General features: G+C 37.3%; 1 protein-coding gene across 7 annotated transcripts in view; it reads left to right on the forward strand.

Annotated features, from left to right (window-relative positions):
* Positions 1-22,082, forward strand: part of CNTN5 (contactin 5) — a 642,522-nt gene that overhangs the window by 153,430 nt on the left and 467,010 nt on the right. For 2 of the 7 annotated variants that reach the window (XM_062607746.1, XM_062607751.1), the window contains exon 2: positions 11,494-11,562. The exons of the other annotated variants lie outside the window; for them this stretch is intronic. The gene's annotated coding sequence lies outside the window, so the exon portion shown is untranslated. The remainder of the gene's footprint in view (positions 1-11,493; positions 11,563-22,082) is intronic. 7 annotated transcript variants of the gene reach the window in all.

Consider the following 22,082-nt stretch of genomic DNA (forward strand, 5'->3'; position numbering starts at 1 on the left):
CATAACATCATAGACTTATAATGTTCTGTGTTTAAAAAGGGCAATTATAAAAAGAGAATTCTTTACATATGAGGTGGTGAAGGTCAGCTTTACAGTGCTCAATAATTTGTTAATTAAATCATAAGGTATGTGCTAAGAATATCTGATCTCTATAATAGAATAACGAAATACATATAGGTCATCCAGATAGGTAGCTAGATAGAGGTGACTGTATTTCAGGCTAGAGAGATAAGAAAATGAGCTTTGCTTAAAAATAATTAAAATTTCTCTTTCTGTCTGTGATTATGCCAGGGTGAAGTTAGCCGGACGTTGCTGGGCTCCAGTGGCTGGATTCAGCAAGTTTGAAGTTACATGCTTTTGTTTTACAGCCTGTTGTGTGCACCACCAAATATTTTAAACCATACATAAGCTTTTCAATTAAATGGGAAGGAAGAAAAAATGGCAGCGCACTGAAGGGTTCTAGGGATACTTGAGGTAACATTTTGTTCTGTTCTCAGATGAAGTGTAGGAACAAGTTGCTATTTACAAATGGGACTGATTTGAAATCTGTGAAAACAACAGAATAATACTGTAAAGAGGTGTATGAATTATTTTTTTACATATGTTTATGTGAATAATATATGAATATCTTCCTTCGCAGTGGAAAAAGAGAGACGTGATCATCTCCATGATAACTACTAACACCCCCTTAGGGTCTGCAATACATAGACTATAGAAAAACTACACTGTGAAGACTGAATATGTTGTGCCTTATTGCTGAATGCACTGGCAAAAGTAATCTAAAGGCACATCTTGAATCTACAGAATTATTTTTTCAACTCCTTATTCTTCCCCCTGCATTTTTACTCCCTAAGCTCCATAGGAACAAAAGGTTCTGAAAAGCTTCTATAGGCTTAGAAAATTCTTGACTGTTCAGTTTCAACAATGTTATATTTGCAGGTAGCAAGGAGTCAATCTCAGTATGAGGCACAGGCTATTACGAGCCATCAGTGTATTTAGCTCTGATAGCTATCTCATTAAGGAAGTGCTTCTGGTGGTCAGAATTAATCAGAGATTTTCCTTGGCAAAGAATTAATACGGAGAAGCTTTCAACTTGAGAGGTGTAAGTGGATTTTGTAATAAGCTGTAAATGATGATGGTCCACAAGCTCTCCTTATGAGCAGGATCTAGGAGGAGGTCAAGAAGGAAGAAGTTGATCAGTGTTTGAGCAGAGCATTCATTGACTTAGCAAGGGGAGCTGAAAACAGGCAATTACTAGTTGATATAAATTTTCAAATACCTTTTATTTAAATAGACACTTGGAAACAGTGAACAATGATCTGTAGCATCTCTTACAGAAGGAGGTTTCCCTTCACTCAAAGAATCAGTGTATGCTCTCTTTCATCAGTCTTTTCCTCAGAAGTAAGAGAGCAAGAGTCTCTTGAACTCCTCCAAGAAGTACTCTCTCATAATTGCTTTTCTGTTCTTTCCTTCTGTTCATATTTGTATTATTCACCATTGTTAATGTTTCATTGGTACTTCACTAGCTTCTAGCTCTTTTTCTTGATAAAAGCAAATGAACGTTCAGTCATTCTAGAAAAATAAGAAGATTAAAAAGCTCCACCAAATTCCTTCTTGATTTTAGACACACTTTAAGAATTACTGTATATTCTACAGTAATTTTCCAGGCATTGCCCCTTGAATTATTATTTTCTTGAATTACGAAACTAAAAAGTATCACATCCTGATATCTTTATTACATTTTTTGCTTTTAACTGTTTCTTTACCATAGGTATATTTCAAGTGCCTGTTAGAGTATATGGCATACCTTCACCATTAGTCTTTTTTTGAAGGTATTTCTTTGGCATTCTAGTCAATGGAGCACAGTTGTTTGTTTTTTTTTCATGTATTAGTAGTGTTTGTGTTGCTCTTCTATTCATTTCCATGTTAAAATTTGACATTAAACATCTATTTGGGGAATATAGAATAGCCAGGATTCTTCTAGAGTCAGAAGACAAAAATGAGGCTTTCCACAGGGTGATTCAGGGAAGTCCAGGGAAGGTACACCCTCTGGGTGGATCACAGTATGGCCAGATTTCCAAGTTAGATTGTTTATGTACCATTCTTCCCTCATAAATATTCTCTTAAGAGATATAAAAAAATCAAGTGTAATTTCAAATCTCTTATTATAAGCATGATCAGTCTACATTGTACTTTTATAATTGAAATCTTAGATGAAATAGACCTTTTTATGTAGAAGTCATGAAGATTTCTGAACTGTGCCAGGATGAAATGCTGAAGTACCTTTTTGAGGACGTAATTTGAACGTGTAATATAGAATCCACTTAATGTTGACTTTCTTGATTTCAACCTTTACAAAGCTGTCAAGTAACCAAACCAGAACAGAAACTATAACAAATAATTGAAAGTATCAAACTAATTACATGGGGCTGTCCACTATTCAGCCTGATGTCATTGAATCCTTCACAAATACTTCTATTTGAAAACCAATGCTGCCATAATCCATCTTATTTTAGTTAAAGTCTTTAATAGTCTTCAGCCTGCAGTGTATTAGGCTGCATATCTGTTGTTATTATTGTGCTGTTAGTATCTGTGCTATTACTGTCTATTATTATTATATGTTAATAAAAGAAAAAGCAAAGTTGATGTTATTATTCTGCGCTACTACAAAAGGAAACAAAGTTGGAAAAAATATGTCTTTTGTAAGGACAGACATGGTTGAAGTAAGGACTTAGGTCAATAAACAAATGCATTGCTTTCAGGGAACATTAGACTAAAGGGCATATTTAGAAGACTGCAGTGGGTAATGCTTGATATTCAAAGCGAGATAAAAGGAAATAAAATAGAAATTATGGTCAGAAAAACACCCAGATAAACTTCAAGGTTTTCCCCAGACTTGTGCTTTTGCACTATCTATATTTTAATGGCAAGGACAACGGTACCTGAAAATAGAGAAGGTTCTGGACAACATCTCAACAGTTCAGTTTTGACTATGTTCAGCTGAAATGACCTTGGGCATTGTCCTGGGTTCAGCAGTAGCAGTCATTTTTCTCCTTAGTAGTCGGTGCAGTGCTGCGGTTTTAACTTTCGGCCTGGGAAGAGCACTGATATCACCAATGTTTTTAGTTGTTGCTAAGTCATTTTTAGTCTGACCAAGGCTTTGTGATTCTCATGCTCTGCCAGGGAGGAGGGGAAGCCCTGAGGAAACAGAGACAGGACACCTGACCCAAACTAGCCAAAGAGGTATTCCATACCACAGCACGTCATGCCCAGGATGTAGAACTGGGGACAGTTATGTGGAAGGGCAAGATCACTGCTCGGTGGGGCTGGGTATCGTTCGGCGGGTGGTGAGCAGCTGTATTCTCTTCCCTTGTTATTTCCCTTATCATTATTATTATTGGTGGCATCAGTAGTGATTTGTGTTATACCTTAGTTACTGGACTGCTCTTATCTCAACCCGTGGGAGTTGCATTCTTTCTATTTTCCTCCCCATCCTTCCAGAAGTGGGGGTGGGGTGGGGAAGGGGGTGGAAGGAGGGGGAGTGAGCGGGTGAGCTGCGTGGCTGACTGGGCTTAAACCATGACAGGCATGCTGAGAGGAAATACTTCCCTTTCCCAAAACTGTCCTTATGATGACTTTACCTTCTACAGACCTTTCCCATGCACATAACAGGCATATAAAAAGAACTAGTTTCCTTTAAATAACTGAATCGTTGGCTTTTCCTAATATCTCCTTTCCGTTCAGCAGATAAAAGTTTCACCTAATAGAGTAGCTTTGCACATATTATAAAGGAAAAGATTTCAGCAGGATGTAAAGGATAGAGCATGTAATAATCATAGAAGATTTAGGATTGACATATCTACTTGTTAGCTAATAAATGGAGTATATTTCTGAACCTTTAATTCTGGATTTACAGAAATAGATATCAGTGCCTCATAGTGCTGTGGTCATACCTGTCATAACGGAATTGAGCATTCCTTTCATTGTAACATTTTCATGTTAAAAATACGTCCTTGAACATACTATTTTGTGAATCACTAGCATTTAATAATACCTCCTAATTGCAATTCCAGATGAAGTTGAACATATTCCTATTTCTTTGTGATGACTGCAACCTTAAGGAGCTGTGCTAAATTAAAGATATTGAACAAAACATTTCAGTGTACTTGTAACATGTGCAAAACCCTTGGCCAGATAGTAAGATGGCTTTAAATGAGAAAAACTTCATTAAACTCATCAGTGTTCTGCAAATTAATGACAGTTTATAGCAGGACCTTTTTGTATTTATTCATTCACTTGAACTTGCCAAAAATGCTAAAAAAAAAAATCTTATTTATGATGCATGGTCTTTGGTCTAATTTTGAAGCACATCTGAATCTCTCAGCAGTCATTATCAATAACAATATTTCATTCTATTCCTGGTTAGAAAGCAAAATTTCAGTTTCATAAAGAATGATGAGCTTTTGTCATGCATTTTTATTCTGCATAAAAATAATCCTTGTTTGTTTGGGTTTGTTTCTTTAGGGAGTTTTGTTAGGTTTTTGGGTTTGGGGTTTGGGTTCCTTTGGTAGTTTTTTGTTTGTTTTTTTTTTTTCCACAAACTGAATAAATAAATTAATTAATTGCTGCCTGGAGAGACAGCAAACACCATAAGTAATGACAATCCACATTCACCTAATTAGTCTCAATATCTTGACTTCAAATCTATTCACTCTTCTGAAGTAGGAACTATTGTCTTTCATGTGTGAAATACGAACTCACTCCTCTGAACAAGATAACAAGGTTTTATTGAGGGACAAAGTCATTAAAGCAAAAGCAACAGTGCTGGGCGTATGACCGTAGCCAGATGCACAAGTGATTAGCATTTGTTACAGGTTTATATACTTTCACTATTACATTAGTTACATACATATTCATAATTCCCTCATATAGGCGGGGGATATTATAACTAGCTTCAAGAATTTATTTTCATAAGTCTCCTCCTCTTGGTGTCTGCACACTGCTCTGTGGTGATTGTGGGCAAGGGTCTTGAGGATGAAGTAAACAGCCTTCCTCTTTTGAGTAGGGGTCTTCAAGATGAAGTAAGCAGTCTTCCTCACAGTGTACTTTTCACCTTTGGCACAGTTGGACCCCCCAGTAATCACATAACCAGCTATATCTGTAATTATTCTGATAACTAGCAAAGATTTAAAACAGTGTGACCTTCCTGCAAAATTTATTGCAGGATGGGCAGACAAGGAGTATCCCAAGCTAGCAGATGCTTGGGAGGCTCTGTCTCAAACTAACTGATAAGTAGAAGGATGGTGTGAAGTAACTCATTCATGTTTAGTGGGGCCACTAAATCCTGTTATCTCACCACAGACTTACAACACAAACATGGCTCTTTAGAACTACTTTAGAAGACTAGTGTGAAACAATTAACTCATGTTTAGTGGGGCCACTACATTCCACAGACTTACAACATAAACATTGTTCTCTTTCTACAACCTAAGTTAAATTAAAAAGTACTTTATGTTTTCCAGGCACCAGCTTTCCTTATATCAAGCTTCAACCCCCACCCCCCACCCCCCTTTAAGCTTTACAAATTCTTTTGCTATGTGACTCCATTTTGATCAAGAGATCTGAACCTTTTTAACTTGTTGTCTAGTCTTGTGTCTTTAGCGTGTTTTGTTTCTGCTATTGTAAACTCGTACACTTATATCCACATAACCACACCTATGATTTGCGAAAGCCAATACATTTATGTGTTTATCACACATGGAAATACAGCATTGTGACACTATGAAGCACACACACAGCAAGTTAAAATCTCATTTAATATCAAAGCTAATCCTTTAATGAAACAATTTTATGTTCACAGGAAAATTAATTTTATCAGGGATCTTAAGTTAAAGATGTGATAGAATCATAGGATAGTAGAATGGTTTGGATCGGAAAGGACCTTAAGATCACCTAATTCCACCCCTCCTGCCATGGTCAGCGATGCTTCACCCTAGACAATGTTGCCCATGGCTCTGTCCAACCTGGTCTTGAACACTTCCAGAGAAGGAGCATTTGCCACTTCCTTGGGCAACCTGTTCCAGTGCATCACCACCCTCTCAGTAAGGAACTTCTTTCTTATGTCTAACCTCAACTTCCACTATTGCTGTTTGAGCCCATTACCCCTTGTCCTGTCACTACAGTCACTAATGAAAAATAGCTCCCAGCATCCTACCAGGCCCCCTTCAGATACTGGAAGGCTGCTATGAGGTCTCCATGCAGCCTTCTCCAGGCTGAACAGCCCCAACTTTCTCAGCCTGTCTCCATACAGGAGGTGCTCCAGTCCCCTGATCGTTCTCGTGGCCCTTCTCTGGACTTGCTCCAACAGCTCCACATCCTTCTTATGTTGAAGATACCAGAACTGCACACAGTACTCCAGGTGAGGTCTCACGAGAGCAGAGTAGAGGGGCAGGATCACCTCCTTCCACCTTCTGGTCATGCTTCTTTTGAAGCAGTCCAGGACACGGTTGGCTTTCTGGGCTGCCAGCGCACACTGAAGCTGGCTCATGTTCATTTTGTCATCGACCAACACCCCCAAGTCCTTCTCTGCAGGGCTGCTCTGAATCTCTTCTCTGCCCAACCTGTAGCTGTGCCTGGGATTGCTCCGACCCAGGTGTAGGACCTTGTACTTGGCTTGGTTAAACTTCATGAGGCTGGCATCAGCCCAACTCACAAGCATGTCAAGGTCCCTCTGGATGGCATTCCTTCCCTCCAGCGTATCAACCGAACCACACAGCTTGGTGTCATCAGCAAACTTGCTGAGGGTGCGCTCAATCGCTCTGTCCATGTCACTGACATAGATGTTGAACAGGATCAGTCCCAATACTGATCCCTGAGGGACACCACTCGTTACTGGTCTCCATTTGGACATTGAGGTGTTGACTGCAGCTCTCTGCATGCGGTCATCCAACCAATTCTTTATCCACCAGGTGGTCCATCCATCACATTTATGTCTCTCCAGTTTAGAGACAAGGATGTCTTTCAAGTCAGGATATCTGGTTTTACGTTCTTGTTACCTAAACCAAGCTGCTACCTAAGAATTTTAAAGACCTAAAGAAGCAAACAAATGAATAGAAATAAAGAGGAAAGAACTTGACATACTTCATAATTGTGTTCTGCCCCATTGGAATTCAGTTTAATTGAACTGAATTTAATTTAAATATTCTGAAAACACAGGTAGGCTGCTTGTTTCAATGTAATTTTTATACTAAGTAGGTGGTTTTCCTGTATTTCCAGAGAGTTGAACAAAATCTGTCTTGTTGGTCTTGGTAGATGAAAGTTCACATAAAAGCTATGTATGCCTATCTGGAAAATTATTGTGACATACTATGTATATTGAAACATTGAAATTGACATTATTCATTGCTCATGATGAAAAAATATGCAGAAGTAGTATAGTAAATCAAGTAATAAAAATAACAACAAACTAATGTCAAATGGCATTCACAAGTTAAAGTGAAGCATAGATTAACATTTTGTGTATATGAAATCCATGTTTAAAAAAAAATTACTTTGAATTATGTAGTAACCTTATTATCAAAAGCCACGAGAAGATGTCGTGGTCCAAAATTTTATTACTTCTGCAGCTGCTTTTATGATATGTAAATTTTCCTAAGAAAAATTGAAACAAACTTATAAGAAGTCCTTTCAGGGCTATGCATGAAGCACTGTGGAACAGTTAATTGCTGCTGTTGTTCTACTGAGAGTTTGAAGTTTAACCTTGAAAAGTGTTATTCCTTAGACATAAAACTTCTTCTTATGAATTTTCATTCTTCCAGGGGTGTTCCCCCCACCAGTGTTTTTGCATTGTATAATATACTATCAGTAATACCTTCACTGAGAGTAGATGAATGGAGATGTGGGGTAACTAAAAAAAAAAAACTTTAGCGTAGAAAGGATGACTTAATAAATAATGGATAGCATCTTGACTGGAAGCTTAGGGAAAGCATAAGTTGCATGGAAGGACCTGAGAGGAACGGAAACAACTGAAAAGTAAAAACCATAGTGGAAATAAACCCGTATCAGAAAAAGAAAATGTGTGATTACTTGCTCCCTTTTTCAGTTATATGTACTATATATATATTTAATGAAATGGAGTGCAAAGATGCACTTTAATAGAGGTGGAAACAGCAAAATGATGATGAAAAAATATGTGATGTAGTAGAGAGTCTGTGATTTGGAAAAACAAGGAAACAAATGACCAAAACATTGCTTTCTCATTTATAAAAGTGTAAAGCAGCATAGAAAAGGTAACCTGTAAGAGAAAAGGAAAACGTAGAGGATAGCTCCTTTGAAAGTGTTTCTGAAATGGATTTCCATTGCAGCAAGACTTTTATGATGGGGGGTGGGGGTGGGGAGAAGCTAGTTGCATTCTGCTAATGAAATCATTCCTTTCCAACTTTGGAATTTTTATAAAAATTTTTGGCACTCATAAATTTCATTAATGTTTATGCCAATCTTCCAGTGGCTAGATATGTATATTTTTTTACAGTACAATATCAGATACTTTCATGGCAGTGGGTACTTTCATAAAACATAGGCAACACATAGCTGATAGAATACTGGCTTAAAAAAAAAAGAAAAACCTCTTTTATCCCAAATTCCAAATACAAAGGAGAATGTGAAACATACAGTACTTTTAAAGTCTTTGAAACATACAGTACTTTGAAAATGTTTGAAAGGTTTTTTTATGTTAGTTATTTTCTTTATGCTGTTGCGCAAATTTATCCCTAAGAACATGGTAGATATTTACTGGTGTAAATCCATTTCAAAAGCAGGTAAAGGTAATGCTCCGAAGGGATTCATTACTACAACTGTAGCAAAAAAAAACAAACAAATCCCCAAAACAAGAAAACCCCAGTCTTTACTTATACATTTTGTTTCTTGTATATATATTGTTTATATATTTGGTTGATACACTGAAGGGAAGGAATACCATCCAGAGGGACCTTGACATGCTTGTGAGGTGGGCTGATGCCAACCTCATGAAGTTTAACCATGACAAGTGCAAGGTCCTACACATGGGTCAGAGCAATCCCAGGCACAGCTACAGGTTGGGCAGAGAAGAGATTCAGAGCAGCCCTGCAAAGAAGGACTTGGGGGTGTTGGTTGATAAGAAAATGAACATGAGCAGGCAGTGTGCGCTCGCTGCCCAGAAAGCCAACCGTATCCTGGGCTGCATCAAAAGAAGCATGACCAGAAGGTGGAAGGAGGTGATCCTGCCCGTCTACTCTGCTCTTCTGAGACCTCACCTGGAGTATTGTGTGCAGTTCTGGTGTCCTCAACATAAAAAGGACATGGAACTGTTGGAACAAGTCCAGAGAAGGGCCATGAGGATGATCAGGGGACTGGAGCAGCTCCTGTATGAAGATAGGCTGAGAAAGTTGGGGCTGTTCAGCCTGGAGAAGAGAAGGCTGCGTGGAGACCTCATAGCAGCCTTCCAGTATCTGAAGGGGAGCTATAGGCATGCCAAAGAGGGACTCTTCACTAGTGACTGTAGTGATAGGACAAAGGGCAATGGCTTAAAACTTAAACAGGGAAAGTTTAGATTGGGTATAAGGAAAAAATTCTTTACTGTCAGGGTGGTGAGGCACTGGAATGGGTTGCCCAGGGAGGTTGTGAATGCTCCATCCCTGGTGGTGTTCAAGGCCAGGCTGGACAGAGCCTTGGGTGACACTATTTACTGTGAGGTGTCCCTGCCCATGGCAGGGGGGTTGAAACTTGATGATCGTCCTTTCCAACCCTAACTATTCTGTGATTCTATGATACAATAGCTTTTTATATGTAACATATGTAATCATGTTCTACACATAACTTTGCAGTGTAAAAGTGAAAGGCAGGAGATGGACAAATAAATTATGACAGAATATTGTTCAGCATAATAGGCAAACTTTAGAATCCATTTTTATGGTGTCTTTTGGGTGGGAAATTTCACTCCTGTATTTACTTAAGTGAACATTATGTTTCCATTCAAATAGTAATGTTTTATTGAAAAATTAAAAAAAAAAAAAGGCAGTTAATTTTGGAGCATGGCTCTTGGACTGCTTGAGAAACACAAATATTGATAAATTGGAAGTATCATTTCTACCAAGATTATAAAGCAGAATAACAGAAGTCTGAAATAAAGCAATTGAGTGCCACAGCTTTAAGTATGTTTTACTGAAGACCTTTTCCTGGCCCAGAGAGTGAGTGAAACAGCTGTTTGCTTCCATGATCTTGGTAGTATTTTTCTGACTAGCTGGATGAAGTGCTTAAAGCCATTGGCTTTCTTCCTTCAATCAGCTGAACAAATCACTTTTATATTCACAGTCAGCTTGGGGTCTCTTAATCAGTCTACCATCAATTTTGCCTCATTATATATAGCACACAGAAATGCGGTTGCTGATTTGGCCTAATTCTAAAATGTGTGGTTTGTAAACATGATACCCTTCCAGAGAGTGCTGTTTGGTTATGAATAATTCAGTACACCACGGTTTAACCTGCACATTATCTTGGCAATGGAATTTTATAAATCCTAATAGTCTGCAGGCATTTGTAGAGATGAGCAGTAATTTTTTTTTTTTTTCTGTCGAACCTTACCTGGGCTCAAACTCTCAAGCAGTTTAAATAAGGTGATCAATTTCAACATGTGCAGAGTCAGGTTAAAAGCCAGCAGCAACAGCAAGAAGCATTTAAACAAACTGCAATGGAAGCATCCTTATTCAGCTAAATTCCAGAATCAATAATTATTAAATCTGCTGTAAAACATAATTTTCTCATCTTTTTCTCCAAGGTGAGTTTAACTAACCTCTTGTAAGTGCAACAGGTGTGTGGTATAGCCCTTATGCTGCATATGTCTGTGTCAGGGTGAATCAGGGTCCGGAAGCTGCATCTTTGCAACACAGGTCTAGACTAAGTACTGTGTTCCACAGTGCAACTGCTTGCTTGAACAACAGGGTCAGTAAAACTGAAAGGAGATTCCTAGCCTGACAGCTGTAGTCCCCAGACACTGCACAATGTACAGTCTCTTTACTATTTTAGTTTTTACTGCTTTGGAAAGCAAGAAAAAAATGCTGAAAAATCTATCCTTGGTCTAGGATTTAGTGGATCAAGTGTAAAGGAGTTCAACCAGTAAACCTCATGCTGACATAACTAGTGTGCTCTCCACACTAATCAATCCCTAAGAATATAAACTCAGACCAGGAATGAAAAGGAATCCAAAGAAAAAGTAATTCTTTGAGCAGCAGAATCAGTGAAGGCTATTTCCCACTTATCTGTGTCCTGTACAAACTTAAGCATATCTACCAAGGCATTAACTGAGGCTGACTATTCTTCTTGTTGCTGAAACATTTGTAACATCATTGTACCCATTGGATTATTTGAAGCCCAGTCAAGAAAAAATCTCCACCACACATTTCTTCCATAGATTCTCTCATTAGGTTCACTGACAAAGCCTTTCTCCTCTTTTCACTTTAGGAACTTTCATTTTGACAAAATATCTGATTTCTTGGTAACATTGAGATTTCTACTTATATGTTTTGTTTGGTGAGTACTGACCATAGGATGGGGGAGAAAGGAAACGGACATATGAACATGAATTAAACAGAGCCACACACAGAAACACACACACTCATGAACTATGATCACATACATAGAATCATAGAATCATAGAATAGTTAGGGTTAGAAAGGACCTTAAGATCATCTAGTTCCAGCCCCCCTGCCATGGGCAGGGACACCTCACACTAAACCATGTCAGCCAAGGCTTCATCCAACCTGGCCTTGAACACCGTCAGGGATGGAGCATTCACAACCTCCCTGGGCAACTCATTCCAGTGCCTCACCACCCTAACAGGAAAGAACTTCCTTCTTATATCCAGTCTAAACTTCCCCTGTTTAAGTTTTAACCCATTACCTCTCATCCTTTCACTACAGTCCCTAATGAACAGTCCATCCCCAGCATCCCTGTAGCCCCTCCCTTCAGATACTGGAAGGCTGCTATGAGGTCTCCACACAGCCTTCTCTTCTCCAGGCTGAACAGCCCCAACTTTCTCAGCTTGTCTTCATAGGGGAATTACATCCAAAAATCTTCCACACAGGTAAAGGTGAATATTTGAATGGTTAGAATAAGCGGCTTTAATCTTTTGTCTTTTGATATTTCTGCTTAAAATAAAATAATTGCTATGTAAGTAAATGAGCCAAATGATTATGGGTAGTTAACTGGTCAGGTATCTGCAAGTAACTGTTCAGTACTCATAAGCATTTTGTGTAAGATTATACTATCATTAAACCACATTTATAGTGTATTAAAAGTCTTAGTGCAATTTAGCCAAGCACATTTTTCAGCATTTCCTGGAGTCATGCTTTCATGGGGAGAAAAATAATGAATGCGAAAAGATTCTTTAATTTTGCTAAGAGAGGGGTAATGAGAGCCAATATGTGGAATTTAAATCAAGAGTAATTCTAGCTAGAAATATAGCATACTCCTTTAATAATTGATCAGATATCAGGAGTGATAGATTCTTCAGCTCCTGAAGGAAAGTCTTGCTTCATAACAATAAAAGCTCTTGCATTCATTGCAAGAGTAACTGGGTTAAATTACAGTGCCTATGTTATAGAAGAGGTCATACTTATAATTTGATAGTCTTTATTGGTTTTCAGATGAAACCTTCTGTAACACTGAGATTCGTTAAAAGGTTTTGAACTGCCAGGTAATACAGTGGTAGAATGTCTGAGGACATAATAAATAACAGCTACCCATTTATGTGTTCATGAAAGAACTTTAGATTTTTATACTCTGTTTTGCTCAGATGTTTTCCTCATCAGTGTTTTCACTGCATATGGGACACTTACATTATTTGTTGTGTGGTTTTGATTCGTACAAGTGTATCAATGTCATTTCACTTAGTAGAATCATAATACTGGGGTTTGTGGAAATACAGTGCCTCAATCTGATTAATGCAACATCCTAATTAGGATTTTTTTATTCTTTTTATCAGTTTGACCTCTAGGACTGTCAGATCTCTAACTTTGGTTTTCACTAAATTCACTTCAGAAGGCTTCAAAAAGTTATGTTAAAACTTTTATATCAGAAGGATTTTTTCTTTTTTTTTTCTTTAATAGCATTAATCCTAGTCAAAATTTGTTTATGCAGTTCACAGATTTCAGAAATATGTCACTTGGAGGTAATTAAATAATGTCCATTTCATTATAATCTAGGCTGTGAGGTCCCAGAATGGTTAACACTTAAAGGGTGCACTGTGTTTTTATAGGTTATATTAAACAGCAAATTGCAAAGCTCAAAGGTTTTATCTCTGCATCAACTCACACTACATCAGATCTAAAGTAACCCTGAAAGCGAGTTTTGCAAATGTTTTATTCCTTTCTCTTTATGGCAAGGTAGGATTAAAGATACGTGCCCAGACCTTTTTCCTCATGGACTATTCTTATAGTTTTGATGTCTAAGTTGTCTGTTACAAGTGTAGAAGAGTGTATTATTGTGCAGAATGCACATCGGTATAAAACAAGGTTAGTATGTTCTGCTTCACTAACACGCCATGATTTCTGGATCATATTCAGCTGGTGACTTGAACAGGACATAGGAGGACCTAAATGTAAACAGAAAATTGATTCTAAATAAAAAATACATTCTCCAGGCTTGTATCTTTTTACAATCTGAGAGAAATAGCAATCATGAACAAAGAGTGAAAAGGACAGAAATGAAATCTGACAGTTCAGGGGTAAAGTAAAGGCTACTATTTCAATCTTTATTTTTGTTTATGCTACCCTTATATTTTTTAGTTTTTATATCTACATTTTTATACTATATGGGTGGTTACAGTGTGAGCTCTAATAAGGAAATGCAGTGAAAAAAAAACCTTTTATCATTATTGCTTAGATCAGTTTACACCATTCATATTGTTTACAGAAAGAAAGGACTGCAGGAAATACCTTCATTTACTCTTGACTTTGCTATGCTGACATGAAGTTTTAACAACTGTAGGATTCTTAGGCTGAGCTGCAGCTAAACACATTCATAAGCAATCATACATCAGTAAGATCTTTGACTAATAGTCTCACTGCATTTCAATAATGTTTCATCTTCAAGATCTGGCTGCTTTACAATGAATCCTCGCCACAGGATATGAAATTGTATGTGTGTGGTATGTGTGTGCATAGCCTTCAAAGAAATGAAAGTAATCAGAACAAGCCATCTATAATTAACTAAAGATTGTAGTGAAAAGATGTAGTTCATTGAATGAGTGAATAGTTCCCTTTTAAGTTAATTGTTAAAATAATATGATCAGCAATTCTAACAGAATACATTCCCAAAACACAGAAGCACTGTTTTGCTTTAGCAAATATATGTTGACTAAGTATGGTGGGCTTATGCTGAGAATGACAGTGCCTTTTGTTGGTAAGCCTTTGCCATCTGTTCTAATGATTTATTCATACCTAAGAAAAAGCAGGTGAAACTACAGAATGGAGATAAATAGCAATGAATATGTGCTGAATTGGGCTGTGATTGTGCAAATATGTTAACACTAATGTTCAGGCAATTGCTATCATTCAGATGACATCTTCACATGCTATTATGTGATCTTAGGTGCAAAATATTGAAGATGCAATGCAGAAGATCTATTTTTAAGCAAGGAATGATTTCCATTCTGTCTTCAGACATTCATCCCTTATTATGGATAATATTATAAAATATTTATGTATACTTTAGCCTTTCATATGTAGCAGATTGTAAGGACAAATTCTGATGAAAGTTCTCTGCATCAAAGATTCCTGGAAGCTGTCAAGATTCTACAATAGTTTTGCCTTATTTCTAAGTCTGTATTATTGAGTCATTTTTCTGCAGTTTACTGGGCTAGATAAAGCTTTGGTCTCATCCTGTCTAGCTGTTCCTTTGTGGAGTTAAAGTCTAGTAATCAAGAATCTAGATTTTTTTCATGGTAACTAACTTCCTGAATTTCATTTTAATATATACTGGTTTGGGCTGGGATATAGTTAATTTTCTTTATAGTAGCCCGTATGGTGCTGGGTTTTGGATTTGTGACCAAAACAGCGTTGGCAATACAGGGATGTTTTAGTTACTGCTGAGTATTGCTTACACAGAGTCAAAGCCTTTTCTGCTTCTCACACTGCCCTGCCATCGAGTAGTCTGGGGGTGCACAAGCACCTGGGAGGGGACACAGCCAGGACACCTGACCCCAACTGACTAAAGGGATATCCCATACTTTATGATATCATGCTCAGCAATAAAAGCTGGGGGAAGAAGGAGGAAGCAGGAGGGACATTTGGAGTTAGAGTGTTGGTCTTCCCAAGTAACCACTATGTGTGATGGCTATCTGCTTTCCTGGAGATGGCTGAACATCTTCCTGCTCCTGAGAAATGGTGAATTAATTTCTTATTTTGCTTTTCTTGCATGCACAGCTTTTGCTTTATCTATTAAACTGTCTGTACTGTTTATTTTATAATGCACTTTTACAACATAGATTGCTTGGCTTGATCTGTCTTCATTTCTTTCCGTCTTAAGTTTGGCTGTTTTCAGCCATTACCTACTGAAGTTACATAGTAGGTTTCCCCAGCACTGATTATCATCAATATGATTATGTTTCCCTGGGCTAATGTTTAATATTTATTCACTACAAGGGTTGTTATAGCCTTGTGATGTGTGAACCTCACAACTAAAAAAACCAGACAGGAATAACTAATAACCTGACTGCTAGAAAACTGTTGTTATAGCTAAAACAAGGTAAAAAAATAAGCTCAGCCAAAACAAAAGATTGACAGTTCCAGACTGCCAGGTCAGTACAAAATCTGTGGGCTTTTATTGGTTACAATACAATGGTATTTAATGGGATACAGATGGCTTTGCTAACAAATAACCATTTTGAAGACTAATTAATACCCATTACAAAAGTAATGTGATTAAAACTATATTAACTTTCTCTGGGATTTTTCTGGTGTTGATCCTCATGTATTAATATTAAGCAGCAATTCAGAATATGTTCATTAGCAAATAATAGCTGATAAATCTTTAGAATATCTTCCAAGCTTCTTCCTGGTGTGTGCAGCATTCAGAATGTCATTCTTAGGTTCCCTAGAATAGATATTTAATTTCTTAGTTTTTTTAGATTGATTGACCTGTGACTAGCATAATTATCTATATAGTTTTACAGCTTTTCCAAGGAAAATGTAGATGCTTCAAAGAAGCAGCATATTCAGCTTCCCAGAAGGTATTGATTGTTCCATAATGGAAAATATTTAATGCTTGGAAAAATTTCTACCCTAATAGTTAATGTGCATTTTTCTTCATTTTGTCTCTTCCTCCTACTTTTAGCTTCTCCTGTATTAAAATAATCAATGCTGAACATTTATAATTTTTCAGTGTTTTTTGATTATTACTTCTGTTTCTCCCCTATACATTAGTTGTAATTTAGCCACAGTATTTAAATCATATGACTTCTCATTAATCTGCCACATGCTGTAAGTAATAAATGAGAGACAAAAAGTTCTGAAAAAAAAATCAATATTCAGGTATTTCCACGTTTTCTCTCTAGACTCGTTCCTTGGTCTTCAACAATTTTTTCTTCTTGTTAACTCTTTCTGTTTTGTCTTTTCTTTCTTTATGCTGAAATGGCATCTGCATTTCTAACTGAAAATCCATGTCTAACTTGTCCTTCTTTGTCATAACAAAGAGAATGTTGTATTAGGCAGATAGGCTGACTTGTTGAGTAAAGAGGGAAATTGATTACAGAGAAATGTGAGAGCTAACGGGGAAAGTCAGATGCACCTGACTACCAAAACTAGGTATCATCTCAAAACCAGGCAAATGACTAGCAGAGGAGAAATGGTGACTGGTGTTGAAGCTGCAAGACTTTACCAATTACCTTGAAAAATATGTGGGATAGCAGGAAATAAAAAGAGGGAAGTTTGTTTTTAAACTGGTGAAAAAATGTCTATCAAGATCAGAAAAGCATCTGCATATTCTTATTCATGTTGCCCAACACAGAAAATAGGAAAAAGAGTCAGGGTAGCATTTCATCCCGTTTTCTTTGCCTTATACCAGAATTCATATAGTCAGTGGCATCAGACATCGTTCTATACTTGGTGAGAATGTTGACAGGCTTATGTTGATAGGCTTATCATAGGCAGAGTCGATCTCCAGTTTGCACACTCCCTGCACTCACAGTTTCCAAGTGTTCAGAACAGAGGCCAGGATGAGCATCCAAGGGCTACACCAGGGGAGGATGAGGGGAATACAAAGCTGCTTAGGCCAGCACTGCTATTAAGTTGTTCATCAAACACTATCCTTACTGGATTGGATAATCCTCAGTATAATGAAAGCCGGATTGCTGTTTTGCCCTCCAGGTACATGAGGCAATAACAATACATCTTAAAAGAGTAATAGACATAGAAGGCAGAGAGAGATAAGTGGAGACCTTGAATTCACAATTCCATGTAGCAAAACAAGAAATAAATTCTACTAGAAGATAATTAATTCATTAGGGACCCATAGGTGTCATGTTCAGTAGTTGGCTAGAAAATGTTGCTGCTTTTTCAGGTGCGACTGGAAGGAATAGAGTGAAAGCCACATTCTTATAATTTTTCCTTTTGTTATGCAAAAGGTTTTTTTAGTAAGATTAGGCTATGCTGAACTAGGTATCCAAGTGGTATCTCAATTCTATGTGACTAAATTAAACACAACTTGCTCTTTATAACACATAGGACTCTGAATTCCAGCAAATGAATATGGCTTATTAAACAAAGCAAACTCTAGAATAATCTAAACAGTCACCAGCTATACAGCTGCTTGCCCCTGCCTTGTAAGCATAATGACAACGTGACATCATAAGAAATAGACAAGTGAAAACTAAACTCAGCATGGTGTTCAAAGTATATTGAGGCTGGTTCTAAACATAAACTGTTGGCAAGGGTATGAGCACTACAAAAGTAAAAGCTCCGTATGAGCACTACAAAAGTAAAAGCTCCCTATGAGCACGTTCCAGCATTGTTCCAGTCCACACTCTAGGGGTTAGAGCCTTGGAGAACTTGTGGGAACTTTCTTCTGCTGATAGCAGTTTGCCTGTAGGGACTGACAGGACTGAATGGCATGTCTTCCCCCTGCCCCTCTGGGCCTTAGCTTCTGCTGCTCTCAGTATTTTGGTGTCTGCAGATAATAGAAAATGCAAATCCTTAGAGATTTTCTGCATTTCTGAGGGGATGGAGAACAGGTTCAGTAGGTGGGAACTAGTAGCAGTACATTCCCATCCACAAGTTCACTGACACAAATATGTGGCTGTTGCTTTAAAACCAGAGAAAACTTGGTTGGTTCTCTGTTTCTGAGATGGAAGGGTTTTGTCTCTAAAAAAAAAGCTAGGAAAACTCTTCTGCTTCCTTCCTCCTGCCCTTACCTTTCTTTTGGTGCAGAATTTTTCATGTGTCGTAGGAAGCATTCAGTGAATATAATTATTTTTCAGTATTTTATAGCACAGTTTATGCTTCTATTTTAAATTGTTACAATTAAAGTATTATACATATTAATAATTTTAAAATATTAGAAAGTATTTCCAAGTCTTTAAAAAGTTCCATTTGTCATAGTATAAGGACAGTGACAACTGAGGTAAATATTACATGTGAAAATAACAGTGGTACAACGAGATGCAGGGTTTTTCCTATTTCCATCAGAGGGCTAAAGGGGATTCTCTAACCACTCATGCTAATGTTAATTAGTTCCTCTTATAATAATAAAAAGGAATAAATTCTAAATAAATATAAAACTTAAGAGGCATTTCTTTTATCTTTGAAGTGCTCTTTGACCCATGGGGAACTTTCTTTCCAAGCAGTTTCTAATCACTAAAGGTAAATGAAGAAATCCGACCTTCCTAGTCTCTGTGAAACCTATTGTATTTACAAAAAGGTTCAAACATGATAATTTAAATTTCCCAGTGAGTAGGAGTAAATGACAGGGGTTTATTTGTTTAAAACTACAGTACTGGAATAACACCTGACGTTTTCAGTTTGAGGAGGAGGCATTGCAAGAGACAGAATACAGAAAGGGTTACCAAGAAAAATGGAAGTCTTTTTCAAGATACCTTTTTTTTTTTTTAAATTACATTAAATTGAGATAAAAATGTGGGAGGGAATCATCTTCACATCAAATACCCCTTCATGTAATCTTAGAAAAACTAGGTGGGTTTGTCCAGGTTGGCAAAATTAGTATACTTTCTTAAAGGAATCTAAAAATCCTCTTGACTCAGTTTCAGCAATCTGTATTCTTTCAAATATGAATCCAAATTAGTCTGCCAGAAAGTTCTTCCATGAACCACCACACTTCCCAAATACATGCTTCAGAAGCTCTGTAACAAGTCTTACTCCAGTGTCTAGGGTAATTGTATTTTTGTGTTATTCATCTGCCTGTACTGAAATCAATGAAAGAAGCTTCTGTTTGTTGGCCAACAGCTGTAACATCATTATTAAATTCTCTGCAGTACCCTCCTTAAATCAATAAGGGGCCAAGAGGCCTTGACAAGCTATATTTTTTCCAATATTGATCTTGATGACCAAGTTGGTGCCCTCGAGTCTAACCATTGATTATAAGAGACAGAACTATCAAGTTGGAGGCCAAATTTGTGCTATTAAACACATCAGACTTTGTAGTTAAATAAAATGTCACACTGTCATATTTTTCATCATAAACAAAAGGCATGTTTCTATGTGCTTTAAAAAGAAGATGAAGTGCACAGATATACTAGAGATATGTGTACTTAATATGATTGCTGTTTTTATAAGACTACATTCAAAATAGAATTGGAGTCACTAACATTCCGTTGTGTATGGAAGCTAACATCCTTCTATTTTTCCTGAATTTAAGGAAATCACAAGAAAGTGATTTTATTATTTTTTCCCATAACCCCATTTGCAATTAATTTTCAGGAAATCCAATCCGAATATATTTTTACACATACCCATTTCAGCTTTAGCCTGTGCTTTATTATTGAAGTACCAGTAATTGCTGCTATCCCCTATTCAGTTCAGTGAATGTACATAACACCTATTAAAACAGAGCTGTTGACCAAAGCATATCTGAGAGAGCAGAAGAAAGAGTTAACTGAAACTCAAAAACTATTTTTCCTCACATATCATGGAATGCTACAGCCCTTAACACACCAATATTAATGGCTGGGTGCAAAGATGTCTACTGACATGCAGCATAAGGTGTAATTTAATATAGCTAAGAAATAATTTACCGCAGAAATCTGATATATAGTCATAGAATCACAGAATCACAGAATCACAGAATCAGAGAATAGTTAGGGTTGGAAAGGATCCCAAGATGATCTAGTTCCAACCGCCCTGCCATGGTCAGGGACATCTCCCACTAGACCATGTCACCCAAGGCTCTGTCCAACTTGGCCTTGAACACTTCCAAAGATGTACTATCACAACTTCCTTGGACAACCTGTTCCAGTGCCTTACCATCCTCACAGTAAAGAACTTCTTCCTTATATCTAACCTGACTCTCTCCTGTTTAAGTTTTAATCCATTACCCCTTGTCCTATCACTGCAGTCCCTGATGAAGAGTCCCTCCCCAGCATCCTTGTAGGCCCCCTTCAGATACTGGAAGGCTGCTTTGAGGTCTCCATGCAGTCTTCTCTAGGCTGAATAGCCCCAATTTTCTTAGCCTGTTTTCATATGGGAGGTGCTCCAACCCCTTTAAAATCTTCATGGCCCTTCTCTGTACTTGCTCCAACAGTTCTATGTCTTTCTTATGTTGGGGAAACCAGAACTGTACACAGGTGGGATCTCATGAGCAGATCAGAGGGTTAGAATCACCTGCTTTGACCTACTGGTCACACTTCTGATGCATCCCTGTCAAGCTGCAAAAGCTGAGACTGATTTCAAGTCATTTAATAACATCATAATGATACACTCACCTGATTTTGTGATTATCTGTGTTATGGGGTTAGTTTATGAATTATGGCTTGTGTATTATACAAACTCAGTAAAAGACTTAGAAGTAGGGAAAAGTGTCACAAGGATGTTTAGCAGAGTCAGGTGAAAAATTAGGTTTGAAGGGAGATCATCTTTTCCAATCTGCTGCTAAAACAAGGACTAACTTCAGCCTCTCAAAGCTGTTTATCTCCCATTAGGAATTAACAAGATACCACCAAATAGGTCTTGAAGTTTGAACAGACTAGATACTAACATCACATGTGAGATTTGCACTTTCAATACTCTAGCTAAATATGACAGGTCCATAGATATCAGGTCTGTCTTGATTTACCAAAGGGCCTGTATGACGGAACAGGAAATTTAAGATGTAATTCTTACTCCAAAAGCTTTAATTTCCAAACCTCATCATTTGCATTTCAAATATCAGCTTTGTTTGGTTTAGCTTTCTTAGGAATTACACTGAAATAACTTTGTTTCAGAATTTAGTAGAATGCTTTTGTTTAAAGTAGTGCTTTAGTCCCATTTTCTTTACATTGTTTTGTAATGTCATCATTAAATTTATAAGAATACCCTCAAGCTTTTCCTCTACAGTGGTTTTGTCTGAAAACACATACTGCAGTGGAATTCTAGGTTATTTCTGAAAATATTAAAGGGAATTAAAATTCCAGAGGAATCAGTTCATTAGCTGAATCCACAAAAACTTTTACAGTACAGTCATTTTATAAGGCAATGAATACTGGTTCAGAGTCTTACAAGAAATACAAAGAAAGAGGGAGAGAATAGGTGTATGAACAGGTAGATGACTATAGAAGATTGTGAAAGAAATACATCTGCTTTGCTATAAAGTTCTAGCATTGATAAATGCACTGGGTCTATATTTAGGTTTTCACAATTGCCAGTTTTAAACACTGTGACTTTCTACTACTACTTGCATTTTCTTTGTCTTTGCAAATCCCTTTAACCTAAAAACTGGCACATTTACTGCCATAGGCAAAGTTCTGCAGTTTCAAGAAATTTGAAGAAAATAAGTATTACAAGCTATTAAGATTTCACCTAATTGAAAAACTGAGCTTAGCTAATGTTCCTACAATTTCTTGAAAC

Source organism: Pezoporus occidentalis, unplaced genomic scaffold (genome assembly GCF_034315485.1).
Source record: "Pezoporus occidentalis ecotype Australia unplaced genomic scaffold, CSIRO_AGI_Poc_V1 ctg125, whole genome shotgun sequence".
Lineage (NCBI taxonomy): Eukaryota > Metazoa > Chordata > Aves > Psittaciformes > Psittacidae > Pezoporus > Pezoporus occidentalis.